Source organism: Lepisosteus oculatus, chromosome 2, assembly GCF_040954835.1.
Source record: "Lepisosteus oculatus isolate fLepOcu1 chromosome 2, fLepOcu1.hap2, whole genome shotgun sequence".
In the NCBI taxonomy this organism is placed as follows: domain Eukaryota; kingdom Metazoa; phylum Chordata; class Actinopteri; order Semionotiformes; family Lepisosteidae; genus Lepisosteus; species Lepisosteus oculatus.
Genome location: NC_090697.1, coordinates 22,919,829 through 22,933,665, shown reverse-complemented (window position 1 = coordinate 22,933,665; position 13,837 = coordinate 22,919,829). Strand labels below are relative to the sequence as shown.

At 37.9% G+C, this 13,837-nt stretch overlaps 1 protein-coding gene across 1 annotated transcript in view; it reads left to right on the top strand.

Moving 5' to 3' along the window:
• The first annotated feature begins 2,020 nt into the window (after nucleotides 1-2,020).
• Nucleotides 2,021-13,837, top strand: part of LOC102688017 (hippocalcin-like protein 1) — a 63,079-nt gene continuing 51,262 nt past the window's right edge. Inside the window, exon 1 of the mRNA XM_006626043.3 lies at nucleotides 2,021-2,539. The gene's annotated coding sequence lies outside the window, so the exon portion shown is untranslated. The remainder of the gene's footprint in view (nucleotides 2,540-13,837) is intronic.

Sequence of the window (13,837 nt, the reverse complement as noted above, 5' to 3'; positions counted from 1 at the left end):
AGGTAATGACATAGTTAATCCAAGTGGCTTCTTCAAATGCTACAATGATATGAGGACCCAAGGTCACAGATGGAAATCAAGGGTGTGTGTGTTTTACTCAGACTCAGAATAGGAGGCTCTTATTTACACAAAGAGCTGTGAACAAACTATCCAACCAGGGAGCTGAAGCTGTTAGGAATTTGCCACAAGCAACCAGTCAAGAGGGGCTCAAGTACTGTAGCTAGGGTGTTTTTTGCAGGTGAAGGAGGGTGCTCTCTTCTGTCTAGTCATCCTGTTTGAATATACAATGGTCGTTTAAAGGAGGGCAAAGCCTCAAATATCAATGGGTCATAGCCCCCCCACAGCAATCTATTGTGGAAGGTGTGACAAATAAGAAGAGGGCCTTTACATGGGTTCCCACTGGAGCATTGGATCTGACAAGTTGCCACAACCCTTGTATTACTGTAGGAAAGGATGGGGTTACCTTTATTGCAATCATTGTCCCCACGCCCATGTATAAACGCCACGCTGCCTTCTCTTCGTGGTAGTCTTTATGTAATCATCTCTTGTTTCGTCTTAATCTGACTTTGTGTGCGTGTGCTGATGCCTATGCCACTCCGTGGCTGCGAATGGTGCTGGTGGTGGGTGTAGCAGAATTCACTGCAGATGGAAGGAGGGTGCTGTGTAGACCGACCGTGATGGAGGAGGAACTGAGCAGCCTGCAGTGGCAAAGTTGAGTTACAAAATTCTCGGCCCCAGCCAAGCACAGCACATTACAGTGGTACCCACTGCAGCATGGATGAAGAAAACGTTAAACGGGGTAAAACTGATGATTTTACAGTCTTGTAGTGCAACATAAGTCAGTAAAAGGCAGCTGTGCACATAGCTGTTACACATTTAGCATTTTGTAATATTATATATTTATAATTTAAGTGCCTTAAATGATGACCACTTATTTTAGCCCACATCTTTTTTCTCATATAGGAAGAGCTATAATGTAGTGTTTATTATTTTCTTGAGACTGAAAAGGCAACAAAGTAAACAACGGTTCGCGTCTGCACACCACGACCAATTCCTGCCACCTAGAGGAAAAAAATCACAGAGAAAAAAGGGCCAATTTGCAAAACGTAAAAAAAAACCCAGACATTAAACGTGGACAGGTGAGAAGAAAACAAAACATTGGAGATGAGCAATCCAGTTTAACTTAAACTGACCTATATTTTATTGGTCTGGTAAATAATGAATCTTAAACCACAAATACAAAGTTTGGGAAGACTGTGGCAGGGTGATTGACGGACGCGACAGCTCAGAATAATATTGGCTTCAACTGACTAAAAGTTGTTTAAAATAAAAAATATATCACTATCAGATATATTGCCTCAGTACTCAGAACACTCCACTGTGTTAATGGACTATGATGTGTCTCAAAGATACTATCAGTGCAATGAACTATTTTCTGCGAAACTAAATACTGGAATATATATATGTATATAGGATTGTTTAATAGAATAATGCATTCGTAATCAGTAATTCAAGAATCATTTTTTGGACTTTACACCATTCTACATAGATTATTCTTGCCCTTGACACATCGGTCATAAACCGGTGAGTTCAAAGTTAGTAACTCGAAAACATCTGTCTGCTTCACATTTTGTCAGGACCGGGAACTTGGAGCAACGTGGCAATGAGTACAACAGAGTGCTTATTATAACTTTAAAAAGCACTGAATTCGATGTTTTAAAATTCAGGCCTGCACAAGAAGTCGTTCAGAATTTGCTATAGATGCAAAGATGTTTTTTTTTTCTAGTCGGCAGTAAACACAGACCACTTACTTCCTGACAGCCTGGGCTTGTTGATGGTGCGCAAGGGTGAGGGCGGAGGAGCTGGAGGGGGGGGGTGGAATATCCTACGTGAACACGACAGGGGAGTTCTATTTCATACAATTACGATAACCTCTTTAAATGTTTGTTTTTATTTCCTAAATTGGAGATAATTTCGTCTAGTAAAATCATTTGAGTCTGGTGCCACGGAATAACTTTTTGCGATCGAAAACTGAAAGGAAGTCCAATTTGGGTGGATACCGTCGCACCCTATCTGTGTTTTGGAAGCCGCCATTAACAAGTTGCATTGTATTGAGGCGATCTGTGCTGCAGCTCCTTCTCGAAATGGAATTGGCTTCTAGAGTAGATCGAACTGTCTGTTTAACAAATTATGTTCGCTGAACCTCTTTGAAAAGCAAAAACAAAAAATACCTTAAGGACTTTTCCCCCTGTATCGCAACTTTTACCCATTTAAAAGAAGCAGAACAGTAAACAAGAAATAGAAAGCATCAACATATCATTGCACATTTGTACTTTATCATTATCGCTCGTTTCTTCAGAAGGATTGTAGATCCTACGTTTCCTCTTTTTGTTTTGTTTTAATAAGCCGAATGCAAGAAATGAACTCGTGAGCTAAGAAGAAAGTGAGCGAAGAGGTCATATTGTGACACTTGTGCATCGGATCCGCTAACTTGACAACAACGCTATCAACAGACGACAAGTTGGTATCGAATACATTTGTGAGTTGGATTTAAAAATAAATAATATATATTATTTTTAAATTATTTGCTTTTGATGATGCATGTGACTTGTGTATTTTTTTCTTTACATTATTTTGCTTCCGTGGTCTAAAGGATAACTTTTGCTTGCCTCGTTCTTGCGGAACACCGCTAAGTTGGTTGTTCAACACACACCAGTACCACCGTCAGCTCTTTGCCTGTATAGTAGTGTATAACCCATTGTTGTGACAGCTGAGCGGGATCAAATGAACACCAATTAAGCTTGAGGCCGGCGCGCAACATGCAGACCAGTCCATACAACCTGTTTTGTCTGGTAAACTTTTTGAATGACGACGGCAGATAAAGCGAATGTGATCTGCGCCGTTCTAGCTACTGGCTGTGCTTTGTGGATTCCATTCGGAACATCTTGAGATCATTAAAGCGCCTTTCACTTGTGTCCGGGGACTGTTGGCAGCCCCTCTGAAAGTAAAGTATAGGTGAAGTGGAATCGCGCTTGTACTGCGAAAGTTGAATGGCAAGATTGTACCGGTGGCAGCGCCACGGCACTAAGCTAGATCTAGCGAGTGCACTGGAAAGAAGCGGTCACGGCTGCCGGTGGCAACGTTGTCATGTGAATGGTGGATATTAAGTCATTCTGGTACTGCAGACTGATGTTTCTGTTGTTAAGAGTCAGACATAAGTCATTCAAAGGCGTAGCTGACGCCTTTTTAAAAACATGGCAAATGGATGTCGTCCACTTACACAGCCAGCTGCCAGGAAATTGATCACTATTAGTAATTTACACCTATAGTTACAATGATGACGTATCAGCAAATGTGTCTATTCTAAAGCGACGTCCATGTGTGCCCATTTAGGCACCGGTGCATTTTACCGGAATAATCTGAGTAAAGTGCCTCGTTAAAGTATACAAGAGCAGTGCCTAACCGGGATTTAAACCCACAAACTTCGCTTTATAAATCCTGAGACCTAAATTGGATTCTGGACCGCCGCCACGGTCCAAATGGCATTCAATGTCTCATTAGTCTTAACACTTTTTTCAGTCATGACTTAACACTGCGTTTTCCCAATATGCTGCAGTGTAAACTTGCTTATGTGAAGATGAATGCTATACTGTAGACATGTCAATCGTTCAGGCCATTGAAATATGTAGTTGTAATGGTACTGTAGGATCAAATATACAGTAAATTGCAAGTACAAATGACATAGGTTTAATAATTTCAGCTGTAACTGTATGTGTGTGAAGTGCCTCCAGCATTCAGCCCATGTTCTTGGCTTAATGACTAGTGAAACAGTCTGCTGCAGTCATCCAGACTTTCTTTTGTTTTTGCTTTAATGTGGTATTGTGGTGCAAAATGTGTGTGTGACTAAAGTCACACTAATAATTTCATCTCCTAAGACTCTGCATACACAGCAAACCAATGGAAATACTTTCAGGATTCTTGTTCCATGTAAAAATTGGAAATACTGTATTTGCCAGGGATCCTGTCTGCTTGAACTACTGCCTACTTTATTTGGTACATAACAGTTCCTCAAGTGGCATGGACATGTTAAAACTCTGTAGCTCACTGCATTTATCTTTGTAGATCTGCCTTTGAAGAACACTTTTTTTTGTGTTTTTTGACAGTTTTACTTACAGCTGAGCATAGGCTCCGTTAAGTTAAATCAAAAGGATGATGATGCCTTTTCATAAAACCGTCTTTTTTTGAATTGCCAACCATCGCCTGTTAGCATTTCAGTTGTGCGAGGGAAAAGTGCCGTGTTAGAGTTTAATAATAAGAAACATTTCGCCAGAAAAGTTCAACCTTTCCCACTGAGGTTAGGAACTTGTTGAACCATCAAACAAAAAAGCAGTTTGCAGACTGCTGTGCTGCTTGCTCAGCCCTCCTCAGCCAGATCTGAGTGTTCGATCAGGATAAAATATCTCACCTCACCCACTTTTCTTACAAGAACACAGCTGCAGGGGTTCCAAACCCTTTAAACAAAATGTAAGGATTGAACTAAGCAAGGGATATATGAATATATCAAATGATATGAAGGCCTTTTACAGTGTTAATTGCTGTAATGTGTCATTAGCATGCAGTCTATGCTTAATAAGCTCCTTGCATTTGTTTCATCCAAGCTCTGACACCCAGGGCACAGAGAACAGAATTTTCTTACAACTTTGCCTGTCCTAAACTCTTTTTGCTATACTAATTTGGTTGGTCTCCGACGGCAGCTGATTTTTTTTCTTCTGCTTAGAAATGTAATTTAATAATCCATTGCTTCATAAAGAAAAGGCTGTAAGAAATTATTCCCATGGGTCATTTGGCAGCTCTGTTTGATTTTTAATTGGCCATCTTCAAGGAATATTTTCTACCACTGTGATACTGGCTTTTATGATATTTTTGCCTTGTTACAAATTTCTAGGAAAGCCTGTACTGTGCCTCTCAATGTTCTCTCGGCTTTGTATTTACAGCACGGGAGAGGGAAGCTGAGTTTGTGCCTTAACTGTTTGGTTAAATAGTTTTTTCTTCTGAAATATTATATGGTACTTAGAAATATCACTCTCTGAGACTGTGAATGTTTATTTTCTTTTTTAAGCTCATTGCTCCATCTTCATGGGGTGATTTAACATAGTCAAGTGCTGTCCCACTTGTTGATGTTTTAGATTTGTTTTATCCGTGTGGCACCTCTCTCCATGATTGGCTGTATCTTCTATGCTTTCTCAGTACTCCTCATGAATGGGTTCTCTCATTTATGATGCCACAAGCAAATGAGAAGAGAAGACTTAGACAGGGATGGAGTCAAGCTCCAAATTCACAGTAATGGATGAATTAGTGGGCACACTCACCCAGTTTGTGCAACAAGTAACGACAATCGCTGGATCTGTCGACTTGTATTGATTTGATTGAGAATTTGTGGTTGGAGCCTGAGTCAAGTCACTAGCCCACTGTAACTGGGATTCTGCAAGTGGGAGTGTTCAGCCGATAGCAGCAGTCAGCTTACAGGCTAGAGTGTTGGACTGGCTCTCTCTATTTCTGGGGCCTCTGTGATTTCCTGGATACATGCAGACCTGCAGTGCTGTAGGTGAGGGGTGTGCCTCTCTACCATTTGGCACTGATCGTCGTGTATGTATCTGCACAGCCTGATGAGTGGCTCAAAGGTGGGGAGGCTGAAGGATTGGGTCTGTATGTCCTCACCCTCCTCCATGTGTGGTTGCTGCAAGTGGTGCTTCTGGTCACAACTATGGTTGTGAGCCAAGGCAAGAGAGACTAAATTGGCAATTCTCAATTGGGCGAGTACATGGTAACAAAATAATTTGAGAACAGATTGTTAAAACCATTGGTTTCACTGCAGTTTCAGTATGTTAGAGCAGCTGCTTTGGCATGCATGCCAGCTGCAAAGGAAGAAGAAGAGGTAATTCCATGTTGTTTTTGACTTTTTTAAAATACTTTTCAGCTTTGAATTAACCATTAAGATGTATTCAGCTGAATTCAAATAATATTGACTGTGGATACTACTTTGGATACAGTTTGTTCAGTCTTAAATCTTCTTGAGGGAACTTAATGGGTAGACCTCAGCAGCTGTCATGCACCTAATTATTATTTACATTTAATCTAATCCACTGCCTGAAAACACTTCTGTTTCTTCTGCGTTAATACCAGAACTTTGTCCTTTTTCCTTAGTGAGCACCTCAATAAAATCTTCATTTTAGGACATCAGCCAATTCCCCTTCATTGTAGCTGGTGTTATGTAGTCCAAAACTGAAAGTGTCTTTTTAAGTGGCTGTCTGATGTGTTAAACTAGAATATACGTCTTTTATAACCTCAGTCACCATGTAATAACCCAGAACAGTGCATTGAGATCTTACAGAATACCTTAAAGTTGATGATCCAAGTAAGTGACATGAATCAGTGCAAAAATCAGGATCAAACTTGTCTTTTTTACGAACTGGAAACTCGATGAATAGAAGTGGCCCAAGATACAATAGTATAATTGATCCTCACATTAAAAGTGATTTTTGTTCAGGTGGGGCTGACGGCAGTAGTGTTATCCATCATTGTTTGAGAGCTGCGATTTGGGGAGTCTCCCAACAGATTTACATTTCTCAAAAGAAGTCAACTTTCATTGTACACACTAGTGGACACTAGCGGCTCAGTTTTCTTCCACTGGCTTGTACGTGTGCTCTGTAAACTTGCTTTCTTTTATTATTTAGATGCCATTCAATAAAATCTCTCTTTTTGCCCCTGCCTTTGGTTACCAATGCAATGATAAAAACAGTGCCGTAGACGTATCACTTTAAAGGATGGATTGATGTGCAGTTTTCCCTTTATATTCCAATATATTTGGAAATTTTGCAGCTGCTACTTTTGCACAGATGTCTCGGTAACAAACCCTTATTCATAGAACACGTGATGTGTCATGTCGTAGCAGAAGAAACCCACCCACAGAGGCACATTGCCAGGGCAAGGGGTTTACACAGCCACTGTGTGAGGTGGAGCAGTCACTGTAAAGTATATGAATCATGTACTGTATATGAAACACAAAATTAGCCTTCGTAGTGAAATGCCAAATTTTAATTTCCAACTTTTTACATACATTAAACACTGAAAGACTTGTTTTTGTTCTGAAACATCCACTGTGTCCGCCTCACCCCTCGTTCTGCGTTTTCAAATCCTTTTCATTGAGAAGCATCCCGTCTACTAAATTGCACTTCATTAGCTTTCCAATCCAATTATTAGGCATTACCAAGAGATGCATCCTATTTTAGACAGTGGAAAGGACAAAACAATTATCCTGTTTTTAAGTGGAACAAGAAAAAATGTGCAAAAACCTATTCCTGCAGTGTTTTGGCTCCCTCACTTAGGGCTGGGATGACTCAGGGGTTGGGATAAGGACCCTTACATCTGCTTTATGTTTGGTCACTCTTCTGAGCACAAAGATGTTGAAACCGCGTTAGTTTTGTGGTGTACTTGAAATCTGTTACAAAAGATGTATCACATAGAAGATGAAATGTTAGTTTTCAGCGATTACCTGTGCAAACGTATAAGAAAAGTGTTTTCTTCTCGTCTTTATTGCTCAGGGGAGACATAAGCCTGGTGTTTTATGAAGATTTGCAAAATCAGTAATTCACAGGAAATAACTTTAAATATGTAAAGATCAAGGTGATGTAAAGATCATGAGTGTGATTTTCCACTCACTATGGTTATTTATTTTCACAGGCTTAGGTGAAATGGGTGTGGAGTGTTCAAATTAGAATTTGCAACAAGGAGTTCTCAATGTAAATACCAAATGTTTTATGTATGCATGTATTCCTGGTAATTTAGTCTGTGTCAACTGAAAGATGTAATTTATCAAGTAATCTTTTTTCATTGCTGGATTTTTTTATGTTTAAGTCTTTGTGTTGGACTTGTAATGGAGTAGTGGGCCTGGATCATTTTGTTTTAATGTTAATTATAACTTAGGAGTCTGAATGTTGCTCCTAGCTAAATTCTAATCATATTGACGGTAAGTACTGCTTTGGATACAATTTGTTCAATATTAAATCTTCTTGAGTGAACCTAATGGATAGACCTCAGCACCTTGATGCACATAATTATTATTTACATTTAATTCACGAAGATGTATTTTTTCTTTTATATGTGTTGTTTTACACTGTATTTTGCTTTTCAAAAAATGCATAAATTATTTTGTGTTTTCTGTGCTTTAAATCAATTGCTCTGGATTCATATAATTAAAGGGGAAAGGCAATGGTATTGTTTTATATTTCAGCGTTAGAAAGAATCAGCATTGATGAGTGCATTTCAAACCACAATAAAAGTAAAATGTACACAATAACTTGTAAATCCTCCAATTTGCACCACAAAATAGACAAAATTTCCATGCATTCGATTCAGAATGAGGCAACAAGACCTCCCGTGACGTGTTGCTGCCATATTACATTGTAAACAAGCTGGCTTGTGAATACATCTCTTTTAATCCAGAAATATTGCTTTTGATTTCGAGACAGTTTTGCCGACAAATACTACTTACTTGCATGCAGATCACACTGGAACACTTGTGCAGTATATTAGTTATTACAGTGACTAGTGAGCAGGAAGGGCCGCATCACGTTTCAATTAATGGGAACTTGAATGCAAGTTTTGCGACAACATGGCGACTTAAGTTCACCATTTTATGCTTAATTCGAAATCTGCGTTTTTTTCTATAGCGTCAATGAATTAATTTTGTTACCAAGATTTAATAACCTGTCTGAGAAATTGGGACTGCAGTTGCTCTTTAAGGGGAACCTAAGACAAATGCTATAGTGCAGGTGAGGATGTATTCTGTTACTGTATGTGTGGGCATACAGAATTACTTTATCTTGAGAATTAGGGTCACAACCTTTGTAAATGTGTACCCGTATCCTATTTATAGTATTTCTGTAACCTATCCTTAAACAGTAATAGCAAATAGTTTCTTACTTGACAGGATTCCCAAATTTAATTAAATGTAATGCATTTCTTTTTTTAACCAAAAAGAACATTCTACAGGGTAATTTGTAAATGCAAACATGCTGCATGTCTATATGTCCACTGTTCCAGACTTTTCCTAAAATGACTAGGCTGTGTCCTAGAATCTGACTTCTAGAATAGATGGAACCAATCTAATTATATAACTATTTAGAAAAAGATATATTCTCCATAAAGTTCAATTTAGTTGGTTAAAATTTCTCAACAGAGTACTTTTTCTTATGGTATATTTAGTACATTTTCATAATATATTATGTTGTTTTCTCAAGACGGAGAAGAGCTTTGGGATTAGAGCAGTACTAACCTGCCAAAGAAAATGCAAAAGTTATGCAGCCAAGTTGAAAAGTAATGTCAAAATATTTTTTAAATGTTAAAATTGGACTACGTGACTTGATTTTAACAAGATGTATTACGTCCCATTGGCAGTGTGATTGGAATTATGCCCATTGGACGAATTTATGAACAGCTGATAATATGGCAAGATTGCTGCAGAGATTTGTTAAACCTTTCCAAATATTTCTACTTTTCACAACAAAAAAACAGCAGTACTGTTGTATATACTGTACAAACTACTTGTTGACGATTCACCAGATAATCAGGTTCATTTCAATACATTTCAGTGGTTTTGAGGTTTAATCTTCTGATCACTAAAGGAAATTGTGTATCACGTTGCTTGGAATCTAATCAAATTTTAATGCAAATCAATGAAGAGAGCTATTTGCATTCATTTAAGATTATTTTGACAAGAAATGGAGTAATTCCAAACTGCAATTTGTAAGATGTGTCTAAGTGATTTTCTTAAAATTAGAGGCAATAACTGTGGACTTTTCAAAGATGTCAAGGATTAAATTAATGCTGTATCAACCACAATATGTACAGTACTTAAGTAACACCATAATTCTTTTCTTGATGTCCTATATAAGTGCTCAAACTACAAACAATACAAGTAGCAGTGAAAAGCTTTTTACTTGAGGCTTGTTAGTATTTCATTTTAATGTACTACTGATTGACTTTTTGGGGCAATCAGCAGACCATTATGTTTGTCACTGACACTGATTCTTGTTGTTATCTGCTTTATTTTTAGTTCTTTATAAAGAAGCTGTTTGATTTCCTGTTTTCCTTTTGTTTGCTGCTCGGAAAAGATTCTTGTCTTGTTAGTGATTCTCCAGTGCCCAAGCGTTTTAACAGGTTTTTACTGGCTGACCAATTGACGAAGGCAGGGAGTGGTTTAGGCGACATTTTTCTTGCAGTTACTAAGCAATTTGTCATTTGCTGCTTCTGTGGAAGACGTGAGACATGTCTCAGTGTTTGCTGTATTTTTGGGTGGAGTAGAAACTGCTCCACCACAACAATTTAAGCCAACGTTTGCCTGTGGGAGAGTTGGGGCGAGTACCTTGTTAAAATGAGTAAAGTGAGGAAAAGGAGTTAGTGTTGGAAGGAAATGAACTGCGTACAATTTTTTATGATTTTTTACCTCTCAAATTTTCTTTCAGTCTCTCCCTTCAGACAGTGTTTCAGAACCATGCTCAATGAATAAACTGATTTCGTTTATTGCTGATAGACACTCACTCCTCATTTTAAGCTGAGTTTTGACCAGACCTGTTCATATCAAAATAATAGTATATTTGGAAAGGGCCTGCTTTGAAATCTGGCCTGGACCAAAATAATCCTGATTTGCATTTCATCTGCGGGCTCCCCAATACTGTCTGCTGGGAAGTTCTGCTTGAACTCTTTGGGGGAGGCATGTCAGGACGGATGCCCCCCCACCCTCCAAGCCTTCACCCTGCCTCTTCCTTGCTGCGGTGCCGAGAATATGATTTTCAGATTTGTCCACTGTAGTGTGACAACAGGCTGTTTATCCTGCTCCAGTTAATGTAGATGCCCAGAGCTCTGTTCGATTGATCTGTCGGTAGAGCTGTGTAGGAAATACTTACATAACAGCAATACCTTTGCCAGCTTTTTCAAAGCTTCTGATCTTCCCTCAGAATACATTTACCATTTCATATGGGGTCTTCTGTAATAAGTTAGAAAATCAAGTAATGAAGGCCAATCCATAATGTTCCTGGAGCGTAGATTAGTAGTGTAAGATTTCAAATTTCCCAGCCTGCAAACATGTGGTGTTATGACCAAAATAGGACCAGGTCTTGATTTTAGCAGAGACATTGAAGCGGGCATGCCAATTTCAGCTGTTTCTGAGAGTATTTTCATTAGAAAATGAAAGCACAAATTAAAAGTTACCCTTGATCATGTTATTTGTAGATTCAGTAGTGGTACTGAGAACATAGGATCTCATTTGAAGCTTCCTTTTCTTTTGGTATGTATTAGTTAACATGTTATATATTTTTTAATCCTTTTCTGGTTTTAGAATCATACTGGCTAAGATGCCCTACCGTTTTCCATTTATGTTTTTCAATAAGTATGTCCCGGTGCCGTTTCAATAGAGAGGTATTGTCCTGACCTGAACTAAAAATAGTTGTTTTATTGAGTCACCTCGACTTAGACCAGCGGTTTAAGAAATGCCTTTTCTGAGATGGGTTCATTGTGTTCACTGCGACTGGAAAAATGGTAGTGAGAACAGTAAAAATTGAAACATGTCTCATTCTGTGTCCAGAGCCCATTGAATTATATTCAATTTGCTTTTCTTCATAATTTCAGGAGTAAGATGATATGGAACTGTGGATAAAATGACTGTAAAATCAAAGGCCTTAATGAATCTGAAAAAAATGAACCATTTGTCAGTAGTGCAGTCATCTGAACCAGTGGTGCATTGCCTGTGTTTACAGATAATTCTAGAATGTGTTTGTTAGACCTTTAAACACTAAACCTAAAGGAAAAGGCAGTGACAGACGTAGGCTGATAATAAGGCATGCAACGCGTATTCAGTTGTTCTACACCACTGACACAAGTAAGTTCATTAAAATAATAACTGCTTTTGGTAAATCTTCTGATAGGCCTAATATTGCAGAGGACAAAGAATATCTGAACAGCAGAATAGTTTTGCCTTTGTGTAACATGAATGTCATATTGGATACTTGCCTCCTAATCGCTCATGTTGGCTTTTGTAGAAGTAAAATGGACCTGTTTTCCTCATTTTCTCACATTAGATTTCTAGAACCTTTTATTTTTAGACAGAAAATTATTCCATTCATTGTGAAGGCAGTGAACATTTCTACCTCTCTAGCACCTTTATGTAGTGGACATGCATGACTCTGAAGACACAAGTCGGGTTTTAATCCTTGTAAATTTTGAAAACGACACATCTGAAAGCACCAGTTTTTAAAAAACATTCTGATGTGAGAAGGTGTATAAAAACACTTTACCATTAATATACGGCTCTCTTAAATTTTCTTTTCCAGAATAGTACTGTATTTATTTTCTGCCTTATAGCAATTTATTTCACCCTCTGGGACTTACAGCGACAGCCAGGAAGACGTGTATGCTGACATATTCTTCAGTACCTCTCATTATTGGTATTTCTGTCCAAGTTAGACTAACCAAAAAGATTTTTGCCTTTAAATGTGAATGTCTACTTCTCTGTTTCAGGAGTAATTTTTCTTGAATACTTTCAATTAAGACTTTATTGTCACTTTGGGGAAATTTGTTTTATCGCACACTCCCAACATTACAACCCAATGACAGAATTTTGCCAACCAAGAAGTCAATGCAACAGTGTTACAGCAAGGTAAGGGAGAGGATAGTTACGATACATTGTTTGAAACAGATATTGCAGTGGGGATGAAAGATTTCCTGTGCCTATTAGTATTACACCTGGTGACACAGAGGAGTCTCCCAAGCTGAAGTGTGAACTCACAGTGGAGGGGTTGAGAGACACAATCCATAATCACACCTCTTAATAAAAGCATGAAAAATAATTTAACATGTTGTGGTGGTTTTTTCCAAGCCATGTGGTGTCTTCCGCTACTTCATTTCTTAATTGCAAAGAGTCTGATATAAGATAAATATTAAAATATCAATGCTATTTATACAGTTGGATGTGTAAGGTTTTTCAAGAAAATGTAACGGCCTGCCTCAAAGAAACACTAGAGCTGTGTTGGTATCCCAGCATTATAGTTTCTATCATTCAGAGTTGAATAACACTGTAATTTTGAAATTGTAAAATTGATTGTAAAAGTGTGTTGTGTTTTGGCCTAAATAAACTTTTACTTCAAGAACATCATATATCATATCAAATTACTAATTGTACTTCTTATTCATTTTCATTAATTACATGTATCATACGGATTTTAGAAAAGAACTGTAAAAATGTACATTTTCTGAAAATACGAGTCAAATGGTTCACTTTGGAATAGCAAGGCTCCCCACACATACATTTATCTGATAATACTTTAACGTGACCTTAGACGTTGCATTTTTTTAACCTAAATTCATATTTTAAGAACTGTGTGTTATGCAACAGGCATTCTCAGGAAATATTTTAAAATGTCGGCTCATAACATAAGAGAGTGTGATCTTAGGTTCAATTTCTACATACAGTAGGTAGTCTTAAAAATAGGATCAAAGCCAGTTTTCGGTGTTTACTCTTTTGGTAGTCCTCAGGATCATGTCAAAGATTTCATCAGTTATATGAGAAGACATTCTCATATGAGTGTGAGGAATTTTAGTGAGGCTGCAAATTATTATTGTATAGTACAAGCGAAAAACTCTGTTCCCGGAGGTAGATACAAAAGTCATTCCTCTCCTCTTTATATTCTTTATATTTATATTCATATTGGTGAAGTTATTTGTGCTGTACTGATTAGAAGACCAAATAAGAATCTTAATCAGATAAGAAAATGTTTCTGAGATT